Raw genomic sequence first — 17,856 nt, forward strand, 5'->3', positions numbered from 1 at the left:
ATAATCTAGATTTTCTTAATTGGGTATAATTTGCTGGAATTCTTTTAGTATAATTCATCTCTCCAGAAGATGGAGAAGTGAGAAATTTCTCAGTTAGTCATTACAGAAAAGTCTTAGAAGACTTCATTAGATGGAATCATTTCTGGATTCCAGGAAACTTCTATGGACCAAATTCCAGCCTGTGCCATCTCACAAGTTTTTATTAAACAATATCCCACAGACATCAAAACAGTGGTATAAATGATTTTTAATAAGCAGGAAAAGATGCTGTAAAGGCTACAAAAGCTGAAGCATTTGGGAATTTAAGAAGGAAATAAAAAGGTAACCAAGGGGAAGACATGAGAGGCTCATAAAAATACAAATGGTATGGCAATAATAAATAAATACCACAACCATTTTATCCATCTTTCATGATACTAAAGCATGGGAGGAGGAGTCATGCAATGAAAGCTGGCAATAAAGAATGCAATAGTTCTTCACACAACTTAGATTTCACTACACCAACATGCAGAGATGGCCAAATTCATTAACATAGACCTACCAATGGCTATTAGTAGGGACTTCCACATGCAGAGGCGGAGTAACTTTTAACAGGTGCTGGGAAACAAAACAAGGAAAAACCATCCTCCTCCTCCTCACACTTTAACTGGTGCTGAAAGGGCCACTTCAAAAAAGAGGGTGCCACCAGCTGATCGGCCCTGTCAGCAATCCCCATTTGCCAGGGAAGAATCGGGAATGCCCTTTTAGCTCCTGGTTTGTCCTTTGCAGCCCCGTTTTCACCTGCTGCACACCTGGAACTAGTTGTGACCAGCGCTGGGCCAGAGGCTCCTAGAGAAGAGAGTTGGACAGGCAGTGTAAGACAAAGGTTGCCAACGCGGCACCTGTGGGCGCCCCCACGCCCCACATACAAGGCCAAAAGCGTCACCCTCTCCCTCTGAAATCAGACTGGAAAGCTTTCCATTGCAGCTTAACTTAATGTGGCTTACAGGTAAAATAAGAACAGCTAAAAGCACAGAGGGAGGAAACAATCAATAAAAAACAATTAAACATTAACAGAATTAAAGCTATACAAGCATTCCCCCCCACACACACATTTAAGTGTGATCGACTTGCACACAACTGCATATATGTGTGGCACCAGGAAATAAATAAATAATTCTGTTCCAACCTGGAAATGGCAGGAAAGTCCTTGTGACTCGCGAGGAGACTTACACACACCCCACCGGCTTTGTTTAGGCTGCTCAGCCTCCCCACCTATGTGCAGGCCCCAGAGTTTTAATTCTAGTTATGGATACGTTCGGATAAGGTATTTTTGGTCTGGAGAGAGGGCGGCAGAGAGGATGTTTAAAGGTGCTTATAGGGCACTCCCCGTTTACGTGATTTCACTTACATGCATGAGGGCCAGGAACATAACCCTCACATAAGTGGGGGAGGTGGCTGTATATAAATATAAAAGCTCTATTAAAAGCATACAGATAATCACAGTAAAACAGCGCAGCACCTGCTCTCTCATGAAAAGCAGTCAGGTGCCAAAGCCAGTTGGAACCAGAAAGTCTTCCGTGGGAAGACAAGGAGGAGGGAGCCAGTCTGGCTTCTCTAGGGAGGGAGTTCCAGAGTCTGGGAGCAGCCAGCAAAAAGGCTTGGATGCAGTGAGTGTGAGGGTGAGTGTGTGGGTGTGAGGTGTCCACAACAGCTTGTCCCATTATAAAAGTACAGTGGTACCTCAGGTCACAAACACCTCAGGTTACAAACTCCGCTAATGAGTAGTACCTCAGGTTAAGAACTTTACCTCAGGATGAGAACATAAACCATTAGCTAAAGTGGTACCTCAGGTTAAGAACAGTTTCAGGTTAAGTACGGACCTCTGGAACGAATTAAGTATGTAACCAGAGGCACCACTGTATAAATAATAAACAAACTGGCCAAGCTGACCGAATTAAAATGAGCTAATGCTCCAATTCCATTTTGCAAATAAGCCCCTAAAAGTTTGTCATACATTTTTTTACTAGCCTGCCTACTCATACATACCTATGTAAGTTTAAGACAGTGAGTGACCTTCCCTGCTTAGTTGTCTGGTGGCAGGTAGTACTGTAGGCAAGCTTTCAAGTGGCTGTTTATGAGCCTAGCATAGCTCCTAACAGATGAAACTCAGCTCAGAGCAGCATCTGCTTCTAGGAAAGTCTCTTCATCTGGTTTTATAGTCTACTTGGTGCTTCTGCATTTGCTCATAGCTCACATACACTCTACTTCCACAGCACCAGAATAAAAAGAGACAGAGCCAAATACTTAATAGGAACTTTAATTTATTATTTCAAGAGCTGAAACTCAGCACTAAAATAAAAAAGTACTCTATTGCAGATTCTCATTTGAGACTCAGTTCCGTAATTCCTGCTGCAAGTAGAAATTCAACAACTGTTTGAGAACTCAGCATCCTGATATATTGTGTACATGCCACTGAAATCACTAGCAACTTGCCAACATGCAAAATGCAAGCTTGTGAGGTTGTGTGATCTGCATTCTTCTGCAAGTACAGCTGATCAGGGGAAGGAAATGAGAATCTCACAGAATTACATAGAACTGCAAAACAAAACCAGCCTAGTGGTAGTGGACTCTCCTTCACTGGAGGTTTTTAAGCAGAGGTTGGATGGGGATCCCTCCACTGTGATGGACTGTGCAGGACCACTGGAACCCCTTCCAACTCTACAATTCTTGAATTAGAGAGCCTTTAGATTCCTTCTGAATTACTTCTTCCAATTGTGTATCTCCTTCAAGTAAAAGAGAGCAACAAACAATGTCCCATAAATTCATAAATCTTGTATCTAATCAAAGTTGGGGGGAGAAGGCAGAGTGGGGAGGGAAGACACTCACTTGTCTGATCTCGTAAATTGCATTTGGCACTGATAGCACAGTGTACCTGACAACTACAGAAAACTGTTTTTGCACCTTCTAAATCATTGCAAGTTTACTGAAGAATCCAGAGAAACTAGTGCAAAGATCTGCTGTTTTGCTATACTGTAGTATATTCGTGAATTCCATTAGGAGAGAGGAAGGGGAGAGAAGAGAGAATTTGCCATAAGCATTTATGTAGGGAGGAAAAGAGGCACCCTATATTTCGGTAGGAAAAAGGATGGATGAAGTACATTTTTTATTCCAGGTCACCGTTCGCATTCCCCTGTGCAACATAAGCACATGCAGAAACCCTTTGAAGACGCATGCCTTTTATTCTATGGGTCACTCAGAAGCATGAGAATATGCCCCAGAAGAGGACAATCAGCATATCTTGCTGTGCTCATAGCAAGTCTGAAGACTTCTTCAACTGATTTTGTTATAAGCAATGGGAATGCTTGCGGTGAGGTTTTTTTGGTGAAAAGAGGTGACAGTGATAGAGGCCCTTTGGGGCTCTCCCCCGCCCCACAACAATAAAGAAAACACAATACCAGCAGTGTTGGGGGGGTTTCTCCCTTTTTTGCTTTGTGTCCTGCTTTCACCTGTTCAAACAACAACAACAACAACAACACTACAGCTGTAGGTTGGCACAGATACTCCCTTTTCCTATGCCGCTAACTGCCGAATCCCAGTGGCACAAGGACTTTATCATGGCTTATTTTCCATTCTCAATGATGTATTGTTTTATGGCATCAATCCCAATTGCAATGAAATTGCAATGAAATCAGCATCATGCAATGGAGCTGAATGAAGAATATAGCCACAAAAAGCAGTCTCTGGCATTCAGCGGCAATTTTAATACTATATGCATGAGCACTTATCGTTTCAATTTGGGTCATTTAAATAACAGGCCCCAGCACCCCACCTTTTACCAATCGAGATGTTACGCAAAGGCTTCTCGGAAGATCTTGTTAAGAGTCGTGGGGTTCAACTCCAGGAATTCTGTCTTTCACATTCTAAGCAAAGCCAGATGTTTCACCTTTCCAGTAAAAAGAATGACAAGCTTCATGCCCCAAGAAGAACTCCAATTGTAAATATGCACACTTTATAAAGCCCTTCCTTCCAACTTTTAAACTTCATTTCAGGCTTTGCACTTGTGTCTTGTTGTAAAACAGGTATCAGAACATTTTACCTCCCCCCCCCCTTCTTCCTGCAATGCCAGGGGAGAAGGGACTAGAAAGCAGCTGTTTTGCTGCAACAGAAGGTACTTTTGAATCCGCTCCCTAAGAATCACAAAATTCCATCTTCTCCTTCCTAGAATGCACATTTGTGAAAAACCTTACACATTTGAAAAGGTCAAGCCACACCATCCTACATGGCCAAGTTCATTACTGATTAAGTTAGGAAGGGTGCATAGGAGTGCAGAATAAACCCAAGCGATTTACATCAAAGAAATGGCACTCACTTCCAAGCAAGTGCATGGAAGGGCTGTGGTCTTAAGAAGACTTATTACTGCACCAAGTTCAACTTACTTTTGAGTAAGCATGTAGGCTAAAAACAATTACTGTTATTTTAATACTGAGACTAATTCTTAAAACAATGCTCACAATGGAATACAGTATTGAGCAACTATGAAACTCTTCAAAGAACACAGAAAGCCTCCGTTTAGCAATCTACTTGCACTCTGAAAATAGTGTAATGATTACGTATTGTTCATACCATAACAACGACGTCCTTAAGAAAAATCCTAACCCTTCCCACATCTACACACACCTCCAAGTCTCTGCAGAAAGCGAGACTCTGAAAGAAAGCAGGGGCTTAGAGAGCGAGCTGAGCGAGGAGGAGGCAGGGAGGGGACTTACCTCAAACCTAGCCAAGCGGAAATCAGTGCAGTAATTCTGCAAGTCGGCAGAGTGCACTTTGAGAGCTAGAGTAGTGTGAAGAAGTACTGCTGGGCAGCATTGCCTGAAGGCATTGCTAATACACTGATGACTAATGACTGGGCCAGGAAGACAATGAATTTGGGGGTTGAAAACTAAGAGAAACCAGGCAGTACCTTGACAAATGGGCTTTCACAATTTCATTCACTGAATAACCTTTAAGCACAAAATTGGCTCAACTTCCCTTGGGAATAACTTGACACATGTTGTTGAACAATGATATAGGTATTTTCCTTCTTTTAACAAGCCACTCTTACGCTAAATACATAAACATGATTACAACAGGGAATGAAACTTGGGAGTTAACTGTTCATCAGCTATGGAGAAACAAAAGATTTAGGATGAAAGGAACAGACAAAATTGCTCTTTCCCCATGTAGGAATAGGAAAAATATCCTTGGTTTCAAACTATGTGAATTATTACAATGGGGGGGGGGGGCCTTGCCTGCAATGGTAGAGCAGTCTGTTTGGCAAGGGGGAGAAGATGTACAAATTTCTCAGGACCCATCAAACAACCAGTAAGGAACAAAGATACTGAGATTTTGCCTAACCGCTGAAATTCCAACAGAAGTCTAATTTTTCTACAGACCAATCACCATTAACAAATAAATCAAGTTCCATGTAAAACTTTACAACGTTGTGCCCTCCCCCGACACGCCGGAGGACAGCAGCATCTCCCTTTAGAAAGAATGCTTTTTTGTTGCTGCTCCTTCAATGTAAATAGCCTTCCAATTTAAAAATAACAATTTGGGCTATTTTTACAGACAGAATAAAATATCTGAAGTGTCTCTAAATTAACAAGAGCCACTTACTTAGCCCAGACAGCATTGCCTTTAGCAGCTCCTAAAAACTTCAGAAAAATGAGATCTTAAAACAGGAAGCTCAGTAAGCTCATAAAACTGTTGTTGGAGCCAGGAACACATAGCATATTTAATCTGCAAACTGTGAGAGAGTCTACAATGATTTCAGCAAGATCTGAGGCATGCCCTCAAGGTTTGCTGGGATCTGGGATTAGGGAGTTGATAAGAACCTCAACTGCCCATGGACATGTTTTTCTTCTGCAGTTAAACACAAATGCAGAGAGACGTTTGACTGCTGCTTGGCGTTACTGCTCAAGTTATATAAAAGCTTTGCAGCTCCTTTTGCTGTCAATATATCAAAGTTGAAAAAAAATTCATCAAAGTGTGAAATTTCATTTAAAGTCTTTGCCAGTCTACAGCTCTATTTCACAGACCTATCAAATAAAAGTAAAGATAGGAAAATACACAGAGAAAACTTGAAAAAAAGTTTTACAGCATGCCCCCAATTTTTATTTTTTTGTTTTGTTTATTCCATCTCCCTTTATTTTATTTTTTTAAGCTGGAACAAATCAATTCCAATGTAGACAAGCAACAGAGCAAAGGAAGGTTGAAGGTGTATGTTTTGGAAATCCTGATTAAAAGGCTCTTTGAAATAATTATTAGAGCTGAGCCTTTTGTAAAACAAGAACAAAAGGTTTATTGAGTAAATTTAGCATCTCACTTCCTTACTGCAAACTGGTCAAATGAAATATGTCTTGACTTCTTAAAAAGAAAAAAATCAAATAAACTGAAGAATATGAGGAGCAGTCTTAGGAATGCCTTCTTCAAAGTATTTCTTTAGTTTAGGGGATTTACCACAATTGCATATATAGTAGAAAACTCTGACTTTTGAGATAATCTGCTATAGTCTAAAAGCATTAACATTCCATTACTAAGGTCTTCCTGAGGATTTCATGACTCATTGATTCACTCTTGCTCCGAGTCTGCTTCTTCTTAGTACATTACTGTCTCCTCACGCTGGAGTGCAGGCAACAATGGCCATTAAACCGTTTCCTTTCATAACTCTCTGGCCTCCCCCTTCCCAGTTTAATAAGCATCAGATGCTTTACTCTGAAGGGAAATTGTAGAAAAGTTTTCTAAAATGCCTTTAAACATCAAATAAACACCTTTGAAAAGCGTAAAACAAGACAGTGATGCATGCTAGTAATTACAAATGATTGCAAGTAAGAAAGAGATGACTTTAGTACTCTTAAAAGTCCTATAAAAGGTAATTAATAATTACAGCAAAGAAAGTCACCCTTACTCCATTGAAATAAATGAAAACTAGTTACTGCCTTCTATAGAACAAAGCTGGACCTCTCCCCACATGAATTTTAAACTTTTAAACTTTCAAAGCAAGTGCTCTGATTGTTGTCTTTGCAGCAGAACCAGAGTTCAACATTTTGCATATAGAAAATGTTGTCTCTGTCCAAATACATCTCACCCAAATGAAAAATAGCATATGAAAATAATGCAAGGTGCCTGGAACGTAACTACAAACCACTTATATTTCAAAAGACTTTGCCTTTCCTCAAACTTCTGTTTGGTGTTGGGTACAAGTTTTGCATTTTTAGTCAAGACAATATATGCAATGTCTTTTTTGGTTCAGTATTTCTTATGCAGATAAAAGCTTTAGCAAACAAAGTTTAACTGACGAACATGAGCAGTGATGCGACACAAAATTATGAACACATGCACACATACACCCCTGAAATACAGCTACTGTACTGACTCTCTAGCTTTGATTTTTTCCTTTGAAGAATTACATTACATCATCGTTCCATCTTTCCTGATTTCCAACACCCTGATCCTAAACATAATTGCTTCAAAGTATATTCTATCTAACTGATTTCATTGGAATTTATTTCCTAGTAAGGGTGTCTTACAAACACAGTGTAAGAAATCAAGTGAACTGCATTCTTCTACACAGACTTGCTTCATCTATAGTCCCATTGATCTCAGTAGGACCTGCTTCTGAGCAAACATGCAGAGAATTGGAGCTGTTTTGTTCTAGCAAAAGCTAACCAACTGCCTCTTACAGCCAATTTGATGTAATTTAATGTTTGTTTTAATAAGGCTGAAAAATAACCATCTACAAGTCATCTACCAGTATGTTGCAAGCAATATCTCGTAAATAAATTCTTGAAATACTTTATACAGTTTACACTGTTGAAGTCATTGATGGTTAGGTTTTTTTTAACAGATAACCTCAACTCAGCTACAATAAGGTGCTCAGAAGTATTTCAAATTTTCATAATTCTTTACATTTTAAACACTGCATCCTTCTTTCAAAATAATCTTTGAGATATGCAATTAATAAACTGTCAGATCCCAATTAATTTTTAATAAAGAGCCTAAAGGAAACAATTATAGGCATCGATCACTAACACACCATTCCAAATTGAGAATGCAACTGCATAAATGCACTGAACAGTTAAAGGCTACTTGTGAGTAATTTTAGGGTATAATCTAGACAGAGAAGACAACCCCTTCTTTCCTTCCTCATCTACTCCTCTCAAACACAAGCTTGGTTTCTCAGTGTTCATTTGCACCCAAGTATTTGTGTTGCCGTTTTGGAATCATATGGACACAGAGAAAGGCACAGAATGCCCTGATATAATTAAAAGAACCACATATTCAAAAGAGCTGGGAACAGATGAGTTTTTTTCTGTGACCCATACAAATAAAACCAAAATTGCAGGTTCAAACATCAAAATAGAAAAGGCCTGATTTTTTTTTAAAAAAAGTTTAATGCCTTCCAAAAAGAAGCAAGTTAACAACGTCTGCTGCCCAGCTAGCTAATGCTGACTTCTCTTAGTCCCCTGCATGCTAACTTGCCACCTATAACGTGGCCTTAAAAAGGCTCTGCTAGGCTGGGATGGAAATGGCCCATCATTTCAAACTGAACTGGCAGCTGGAAAATGTGGAACAGCTGGCAGAGAACAGCAAGAAAATGTTTTACATAAATATCTCTACATATAAACTGGCAAAAGGCCACAAACACCAGACCCCAAGGATGGAATCAACATGATACACCAGAGGATTGAAATAATTTGGGGTAGGGGGTTAGCTTTGTAAACCCTTTTCCCCACATGGTGCTTGCAGCCGCAAACCCCAAGTGGCAGCCCCCTCCCAATCACAAAAGCTGCAACTGTGAACAACCCAAAAGAAGAAGGGTTGCGCTGACATAACAACAACTTTCCAGGAGCCTTTTAGGGTCCCTTTGATGTGTTTACTTGCCCAAGAGTCTAATCCAAATTGCTTTGCCTGCCACTATTTACTCTGCCTCTTTTTCCAAGCTCCCTCTAGCCCTTTTCCAAGTTTGAGAAAGTTAACTGCTGGGTGTGATTCATATAGCTGTCCAGTCCTCGCCATCCAGAGAATGAAGTTTGGCAGAAGCAGCCAAAATGTAAGGAAAGGAGAAATCTGAACAACAGAAACATATTCAGATCCAGGGAGCATTTGGGTTGCACCTTGCCAGATTATTACAAAAGTGTCAGCTAACAATGGAAATTCAAGCATCTGTGCCAAAACCAGCTAACCAACCTTCAAGTTGCCACGGGACCCTTCTCTCATTCTGCAACAGTAAACTCTGAAAGTTTCGCTTTTAACTCACAGCTTTTTTAAAATTGGAAGCTTTGCTCCCATCTTCCTTCAACACCCCCTCCCTTTTTCCCAGGACCTTCCAAGCAAATGAATCACTCCAAAAAGAGAGAGAGAAGAGATTAAAAAGGCACCCTTCCTAACACTACAAATAACAGCAGAAGGTTGTGTACAGTACCACATCCGATCACTTGCTTCCACCCTTCCAGATGTGGCAAACTTCCAGCCACCACAGAAACTGCTGGCAAGAAAGTCAACGCTATTTCCACCCCGCTCTCTCTCTCTCTCTTTCCCTCCCGCCCCTTGGAAGAGGCCAAGAGCTCCTGGGAGCCTGCAAAATGTGCAGCAGTGCAACTGAGCTGCGGGACGTGAAGCCTCCCAATGCTCTCCGAGTGCAGAGAGCGAGAAGGGGGCGAGGAGAGGCCCACGCGCCGCGCGCTTTTGGCGCCTCCGCCAGCTCGAGCCGAGCCGGGCTCGCTCCGGGACAAGCCCCTGCAGGAGCGCCAGCCGAGCCACTCGCGAGCAAGCGCGCCCTGCCTTGGCAGCCTGGCCGGCTCCACTTCCCCCCGAACTCTCCATCCCGCCGGACTCGGAGGAGGGATCGAGGGCAGAAAAGGGAAGCTCTTCTCCCTCCCTCCCTCCCTCCCAGCCCCACTCCAACTTTCTTTTCCGCGCGGCCAGCGCACTGCAAGTTAAACAAAGAACTTTCCCCTCCTCTCTCTCTTTTTAGGCGCGCGCGCGCACCTCCAGCCACCCGCCCGAAAAGCACGGGCACTGCTTACCTGCTTCGGCTGGGGTGGGGAGCAGCCCGCGAGCTCCCCATAGGCGAAGATCGGGGCCTCGCCGGCTCCTCCGCGGCCAACTTAGCAGCGCCGCTCCCCGAGGATGAATGAGGGCATTTGGCTTCTGTTTTGGAGGGGCGGGCTGGGGAGGGGAGGAGCGGGAGGGCGCGGGGCTGTTTGGGGCTCTTGGGAGAGGTCTGCCTTCTCTTTACGCGCCCGGCGCTCGCCCTCCCGTGCGGGGGTTGCCTTCAGGCGCGCGCGCGCTTAGTTCTCTTTCTCCGCCGAGACCTTCCAGCGGTTCCTCGGCGCCCCCCCCCCCCCGCTGTAACCCGATCCCTTCTGAGTCACGGAGGAGCCCGGAGTGACATTTCTCCCGGTTCGACAACAACAACCGAAACAAGCCCGAAACAAGGAGGACAGTCCGCCGCCAATTCGCAAATCACAAACTTGCACGCAAAGGGAGGAAAAGGCGCTTCGGCCGCTGCCCCTTCCTCCTCCTCCTCCTCCTCCTCCTCCTCCCTTCCCTGGGCTGCGCTTTTCTCTTCTTTCTCTCCCCCTTCTCTGATTTCGTTCCTTTCTCTGCCTCTCGGTCCAGGGAAGAAGAAGGGGAAAGGAAAACATGCAACTCTCATAACTCACGTGTTCCGAAAAGTTGCCCCGAGTCTGCCGCTTCCTCTGCCTCCTCCCTTCTCTCCTCCAAGTTTGGCAGATGTTGCCGGGCTGTCCGGCTCAGCCCTCCGCCGCTGCCCCGCTCGCTCGCTCGCCCGCCCGCCTCCCTCCTCTCCTTCCCTCTCTCCTCCTCCTCCTCCCCCTCTGGGTGTTTGGGGGGAGGCGAGCTGCCGGGAGAAAGACAGACAGACAGACCCACGCCCAGCGATCCTGCTGGAGCGCAGCTCGCGCAACTTTCCTCCCTTTGCGCGCGCCTCTCCACGTGGAGCGGGGCTGGCACAAAAAGGGAGCCCTGCCTTCCCCGGGGATTCTGGAGCGCTTCAGGCGGCTCCGCCAGCCTCGGGGACGGGAGGGCCTCTCGGCCTTAAAGGCGACCAGAGCGAAGCAGCCTGGCCGAGGATGCAAAAGCCTAAAAAAGACCAGAAGGGCGCGAGGGGCGGGGGGCGGGAACCCGAGAGGCGCGCGCGGCGCTTAGGCCCCAGGCGAGCTGCCCGCCCGGGAGAGGAGATGCCGGGGGCCGGCAGGCTGCGGCACTTGGCCCCCGCTCGCCCCTTCCTTTCCCCCTCAGAGGCTGCTCCCACGGCTGGGAGGACGCGCCTGAGAAGCGGGGTGCCCTCGGGGAGGACCTTCTCCCTCAGGCGGTGGGGTGCCGTCTTCCCTTTCCCAGCCCAGAGGTGCCCCGTATCTGGGCCGCCTCTCGCAGACAAACCCTCCAGGCCTTCAACGTTAGGAGGCTCCCGCGTTTATGTTAAAAGAATGTCCATCGTAGGTGTTAAAAAAACACAGAGAGCAAAAAAGTTCGTGGGGATTCTCCAGATAGATAAGGACCTGCAGCGCACGGCTTGTCATCCCCGCTTTACCTTTGTGCTTATCTCCAGGCATTTCTCATTATGTACAAATATGTGGAGCTGAATTAAATTCCACTCTCTCTTTTTGGACCCTTGAATCTGTGCAGGCTTTGGCACGCCCGCTCTTCTCGGGAGCCAGCTTCTCCCACTGCTTTCTAAAGGCAGGGCTGGCCTGGTTCTCCCCACATTCACCACAACATTCTGCAGTGAGGTGGAGAGTTCAGGTGACAATGGCAGTGCAAGCACCCAAGGGAAGTCCAAATTTAACTCGGGCCATTTTATTCTCCATGGGAGATTTTGCATCGCACCAGATTCAAAGCTGTGCCTTTGGGGGCCTGGGCAGAAGAGCATTCAAGGCACAGAAGCAGCCAGGGGGGTCAGATTAGGCAACACACATCTAAAAAGCACCCCAGTGGGCTCTGCATTAATCCATGTGTGCTACATCCATGGGTGTATGGAGTGTTAGGGGAAGGGTACTACCCCACCAGAGGGTACTAACAGCCATGCTCCTCTGGGGTAGTTTGCTGACCTGTGTTCCCCACTATGCATTCAGCTGTCACCCAGAAACTCAGCTTGCAGCAGCTGAGAAGGGCTCCAAATGGCCAGCTAATCCAGGGTATTATTAGGGTAGCTGATGGGTCTCAAGCCCTCGGTGAGTTAAGGTCTTCCCCTGCATGTGTCCGGCAGACTGAGTGGACGAGCCCAATAGTGGCCCCAACAGTCAAGAAGGTGGTTTCTGCACGTGCTGCAGAGGGAAGTGAGGGGCAGGTGGGGCTCATCAACCTGAGAAGGGGGCCCATCTCGGAGAAAGAAAAGTCTGACCCTAAACCTCCACTGCCTTGAGGTTTGGAAGAAGAAAGGGCTAAGGAGTAAACCTGGGATCAGCAAACGTTTTCAGCAGGGGACCAGTCCACTCTCCCTCAGACCTTGTGGGGGGCCGGACTATTTTTTTTTGGGGGGGGGAAGAATTCCTATGCCCCACAAATAACCCAGAGATGCATTTTAAATAAAAGGACACATTCTTCTCATGTAAAAACACGCTGATTCCCAGACCATCCATGGGCCGGATTGAAAAGGCGATTGGGCCGGATCCGGCCCCCAGGCCTTAGTTTGCCTACCCATGGAGTAAACACTATATAAATCCAGAGTGGAGTCCCTAAGAGGGTTGGATGGCGCCTTGTACGCCTCCTTCTGGCAACTCCTGCAGCCAAGCTGGTGCCAAACGTCCTGCTCTGCTTCCCTTTGGACCACATCACTGAGGCTGAGACGCTTGTCGTCTGGGCAGCCCAGTCTGACTTCATGCCCAGAGCTGCACTCTCAAGACATCCATATATTTACTATTTGTTCCACGAGCTTTACTTACCACTTGATTGCAATAAAACCTCAAAGCAGTTAACAAAGATATAAGCTACAGTCAGGTTGTTTCAGCCAAAATAAAAGCACATAGGAAGCATTCTCTGCTTTGCCTGGCAGTGGCTCTCCAGGGTCTCAGGCAGTTGTCTTTCCACTCACCTGGTACCTGGCACTTTTACCTCTGGCAAGTACGCTACGTTGCCCCCACAATTGAGGGGCCGGGGCCGGGCGCTGTTCCATAATGGCTGAAGTGGGAATCAGGTGGTTGCAGGGGAGGGGCCATTCAGAATCACCCCAAGTGGATGCAGAGCCCAGGTGTATATAGGCAGCCCCCCGTTTTCACTCGTTTGATATGCGCACAACTATGTATACGCGTATCACGCCAAACCCAGAAGAGACTTGGAAACGTCATAAAGAGATCACTGAAATGTCACTAAAAGGGAAGAATGGGGTGTTTGCAGGCTTTTTCAATCGGTTTCAATTACTGCCACTTCACCAACGTGCAAAGTGCCTTGGAACATAACCCCACGTGAACGGAGGGGTGTCTGTAAGATGTTGCCACAGAATCATTATGGGTATTGATATCAGACCCAAAGAGTAATTTAGTTCAGGGCACATGCTATCTTTCCCCTGGTCAAAATGATCCTGGAGACCTTGAGATGAAGAATGAAATCATGGAAGCATCCAAAAGAGAAAATGTAATAATATGCCGCTTCAACTACACTCAGACTGGCTACATATGTGTTCCAGTCATGACAAAGAAGTAAAATTTCTAGTTACAGGTAGATAACCGTGTTGGTCTGCCATAGTCGAAACAAAATTTTTAAAAAAACCTTCCAGTAGCACCTTAAGAGACCAACTAAGTTTGTTATTGGTATGAGCTTTCGTGTGCATGCACACTTTGGTATCTGAAGAAGTGTGCATGCATACGAAAGCTCATACCAATAATAAAATTTCTAGACACCCTAAATGACTGTGCCCTAGAATAGTTGGTCATGCAACTGACCAGCTGGTGGCAACCCTGGACTTAAACCTGACTACCGTATGGAACCTGGTGCAAGATTGTTTAACCAACTGGGAGCAGTGACCAAAGTATTATTGAATTAAAAGTGCATGTAAATGGCAGCACATGGGACCTGGCAACCCAGCATAACTAAGAGTGGTATAAATCAAACGGTGTTTTAATGGCTTGTTTTCCTTCTGCCAGGTTTAGGCTGGTTCAGCTGGCAGGGGTCCTGCTTCAGAAGGGAGCTTGATTTAAACCAGCATAAATTATGCTGACTTTTAATATTTAGGACTATTCCCTTATATTGTAAATGCATCAGGATAGACATGCCATTTTTGCATATGTTATTCTCTAAAGCAGAAGTTTCCAAACTTATTTGGCCTACCGCCCCCTTTTCAGGAAAAAAATTACTCAGCACCCCCCTGGAAATCTACCTTCTTTTATTTGGAAAATAAAGTAATCACTACAACTTTAACTCTATGGCACATTAGTAAGGGTTATTACACAACAGATGGAACATGTACAAATGGTTTTTCAAAACTGGACGAGGAGGTGGACACCCCGATACACCCCGAGGGCACGGTTGGCGCTGCAATGGCCAAATAGGCAGGTAAGCAAGCTACAATCCAAATATTATTACATAAATAGGGTTTCTTTTCCATCACCAGGGAAATGACTTGGTTTCTCAGAGGTGGTGCAAGCTTCATGGAATAATGAGGTTCTTACCCATCTGTACAAGAGAAATGGTGATGACAAGATTATAAATCTTGTTCCTTCACAATGAGTTTTTGTGTACTTGCTACCATATTAAAGAAATCAAGTGAGTACAGTAGATTCAACTTGCCCTTTAATATCCTCTCCTAAACTGTATCTGGCCCCTCTATAATAATATCTGCTGAATTTAATCTTATTTTTACATTCCTCTTATTCCTTTTTCTAACCTAACCTATAACTTGTGGCTCAGTGGGTTCTGCCTGCATACAAAAATCTGCCCTTCTACCTCTACCTCTGTGATCTACAAGGATAGGTGAATCCAAGAAACCACCATTACTTATACCTTTTGACTACAAATACTTGTCCAAAGGAAAATGGATGAATAAATCCCCAAACCAGCAAAATAAATTTAGCACCCCTTCAACTCACATTTGTGCATCATTGTGCGCATCAGTACAACTGGATGTGTTTTCTATTGGATCACTGTCTGTCCAAACCAGCAGGCAGGGAGAGGGCATGGATTGTATTCACACGGCTTATGTTTTAAGTCGGATCCTGGGGGAAAGGCATTAGAATGCAGCATTTCCCAAGAAACTAAAGGATATATGGATTGAGGATAGCATCGTGAGTACACAGCTTCAGAAACCAGTGGAAGGAGTACACCAGATGCAGAGTAATGTGTACACAGCCTTAGTTCCACACAGAAAACCTCATAACTAGGGATGCAAGCACTAATTAATAGAACAGTCAACTAAAGCTTTGCAAAGCAGCAATCTTAATCTGTGGGTTTGTAAATAAAAAGCGTAATAAATTGGAAAAGAAACTATAAAGATGACCTTTCCTTCTAACAGTAATCAATATTTTTGATTATTACATTGTTAAGTTATTTTATACTTCATTAAGTACCTGAAATAGGCACTTTTGATAATATGCTAATATTATGTTTGCATGTGGGCATTTATTTAACTTTAATTTGTTAAAAAGTGGAAGGTTGTTATATTAAATATCCTGTCTGGATCATATTTAATGAATGACATTTATAATGATAATTAAATATTATTCTGCTGGTCACTACAGGAATATGTAATGCTGAGTTAGGTTAATTATTGGTCTGAGTGAACATGGCGACTCTCACATTCTTTTATTTCAGTTGCCTCTTTAACAAGTAACTTGCAGTATTCTGTAGCTTCTTTAATTTCCAACTATATTTATGAAACATAGCCCATAAAAAAAATAATACTGTGGCAATCTAAGCACAAGTGTTGCCAATTCTTAGGCCCATCATAAAAGCACAGTTGCTTTCAAACTTTGAAAACTGGCCACCCAGCATATTACAAATAGACCCACACGCCCAGGCAGTGGGATAGGAAGAATCTCTGCCACATCTTTCAAATACAATTTCCTCCTCTCTGCTATGAGCTTGGTATTATATTGTGCATGAGCCTCTTCAAGCTAACTCATATTCACTTTGTATCTGGGAGAGGCACCCAAACAGTATCAGATTAATCCAGTATGATATAAAGCTGGGTCGGTATCACCCATGTGCTGGAACTAAACAAACTATGCATTGTCCCTAATTTTCTGACTGGACACAAAACGGGTTGAATAACTTGGTTTTCTAAAACTGATTTTTCAGTGCCACAAGGCAACGGTGACTGGGGGAGTCAGGGATTAGGGTTGCCGGACATGTCCTCTTTTGGGGGGCCAGCATGCCTGTGCAGGAGGATTTTTGCATTTTATCGAAGTGTCCAGGTTTGGGTTTTTTAATTTTATTTTAGTGTTTTTTATTGGGTGGGGGTGTTTCCAGCAGCCGCCAGGCCTTGCATGGCCTCCCTTTGCTGATAGGGGCGCAGCTGAGCCACCAATCAAAGCTAGTGGAAGCTATTCCATGCACTTGAGCCTCAAGCGACTTCTTCAAAGGCAGTGTAACCTCATCCAGCGCAGGCGACTCCTCATCTATCCATTTTAGAGAACCATTCACTAACAATGCCCCAGTCTTCTCTAGTAAGCTTCAGTTTATTAGCTTTCACCCAGTCTATTACTGCGACGAGATGTCAAACTAATACAGTATTCCCCAAAGTGGGCAATACTGCCCCCCGGGGGGGGGGTGCTGGAACGATCCAGGAGGGCGGTAGTAACCTCAGCTGCAATTGGGCAGCACTGAATAAAAGAAAGGGGATGGAAGCATAAAAAAAGAGAAGAGAAGAAGTCATAGGTGGAAATATAGATACATAAAAGAATGCAAATTTGTCACTGCATCTTTCTGTTTCTTCGCTTAAAGAAGGTAGATTTTCAGAGGGTGCTAAGTATCCCCCCCCCCCAAAAAAAACGGAAGCAGTAGTTCAAATAAGTTTGGGAACCTCTGATCTAACACATCCACTGTCACACCTGAAGATGTAAAGGAGAAGTAGAGTTGTATGTCATCAGCATAGTGCTGACAATGTACTCCCAAACTCCAGGTGATCCTACTCAACAGCTTCATATCTATGTTGAACAGAACCCAGTGGAATGCCACATTGAAGACTCCATGGGGCTGAAGAACATTTCCCATCCAAATAGGAGCAGAAGCACTGCAAAGTGGGGCTGCCCATTCCCAAATTGGGCATCCACTCCAGAAAGATACCGTGGTCAAATAGTATCGAAAACAAGCAGGATGAGTAGAGACACACTCGCACTGTCTCCCTCCTGACAAAGACTATCATGGAGGATGACCAAGGCAATTTCCATGCCCAAACCGGCCTAAACGTTTGTGGGCTCTCCATGCGGTATAGCTGCTGCTTCCCAGCCAGGGTACATACCAGAGCAGTAGTTGAAAAATGCATCGTTGCATCCTTGCCAATTTTCAACAGAAAGCAGTGCCTATTGCCATGGATCCATCAAGTAATTAGACATGACTTCCTCCATGAGGAATAGTTTCATGCATCTGAACAGGTACCTAGTTAGTTGCTGAATGAGTTCCAAACTCAGAGTCTTTCATTAACCCATTGTTTTATTGACATCTATATTCATCTTTTGATTTTAACTTACAGGTATCATTCTCAAAAGTGGCACTCAAAGCATTCCACAGAACTTCAGAAAAACAAAATACCGTAAGAATACTGTAGAAAACAACATGCTAAAAAGCAATAATTGCTTTTAATCTAAAGTCAACACTGCATATATAATCAGCAAATTACACCCACATTTTAGACAAGCAGATTAATAGATGGCATCCACT

General features: G+C 44.3%; 1 protein-coding gene across 5 annotated transcripts in view; it reads right to left on the reverse strand.

Moving 5' to 3' along the window:
- Nucleotides 1-10,809, reverse strand: part of GLI3 (GLI family zinc finger 3) — a 232,096-nt gene extending 221,287 nt beyond the window's left edge. For 4 of the 5 annotated variants that reach the window (XM_053359307.1, XM_053359305.1, XM_053359304.1 and 1 more), the window contains exon 1: nucleotides 10,689-10,809. The gene's annotated coding sequence lies outside the window, so the exon portion shown is untranslated. Of the gene's footprint in view, nucleotides 1-9,445; nucleotides 9,467-10,688 lie in introns of those variants that run through there. The other variant, XM_053359303.1, reaches the window with a different exon arrangement.
- Nucleotides 10,810-17,856: the final 7,047 nt, after the last annotated feature.

The sequence above is a fragment of the Podarcis raffonei genome, chromosome 12 (assembly GCF_027172205.1).
Source record: "Podarcis raffonei isolate rPodRaf1 chromosome 12, rPodRaf1.pri, whole genome shotgun sequence".
In the NCBI taxonomy this organism is placed as follows: Eukaryota; Metazoa; Chordata; class Lepidosauria; order Squamata; family Lacertidae; genus Podarcis; species Podarcis raffonei.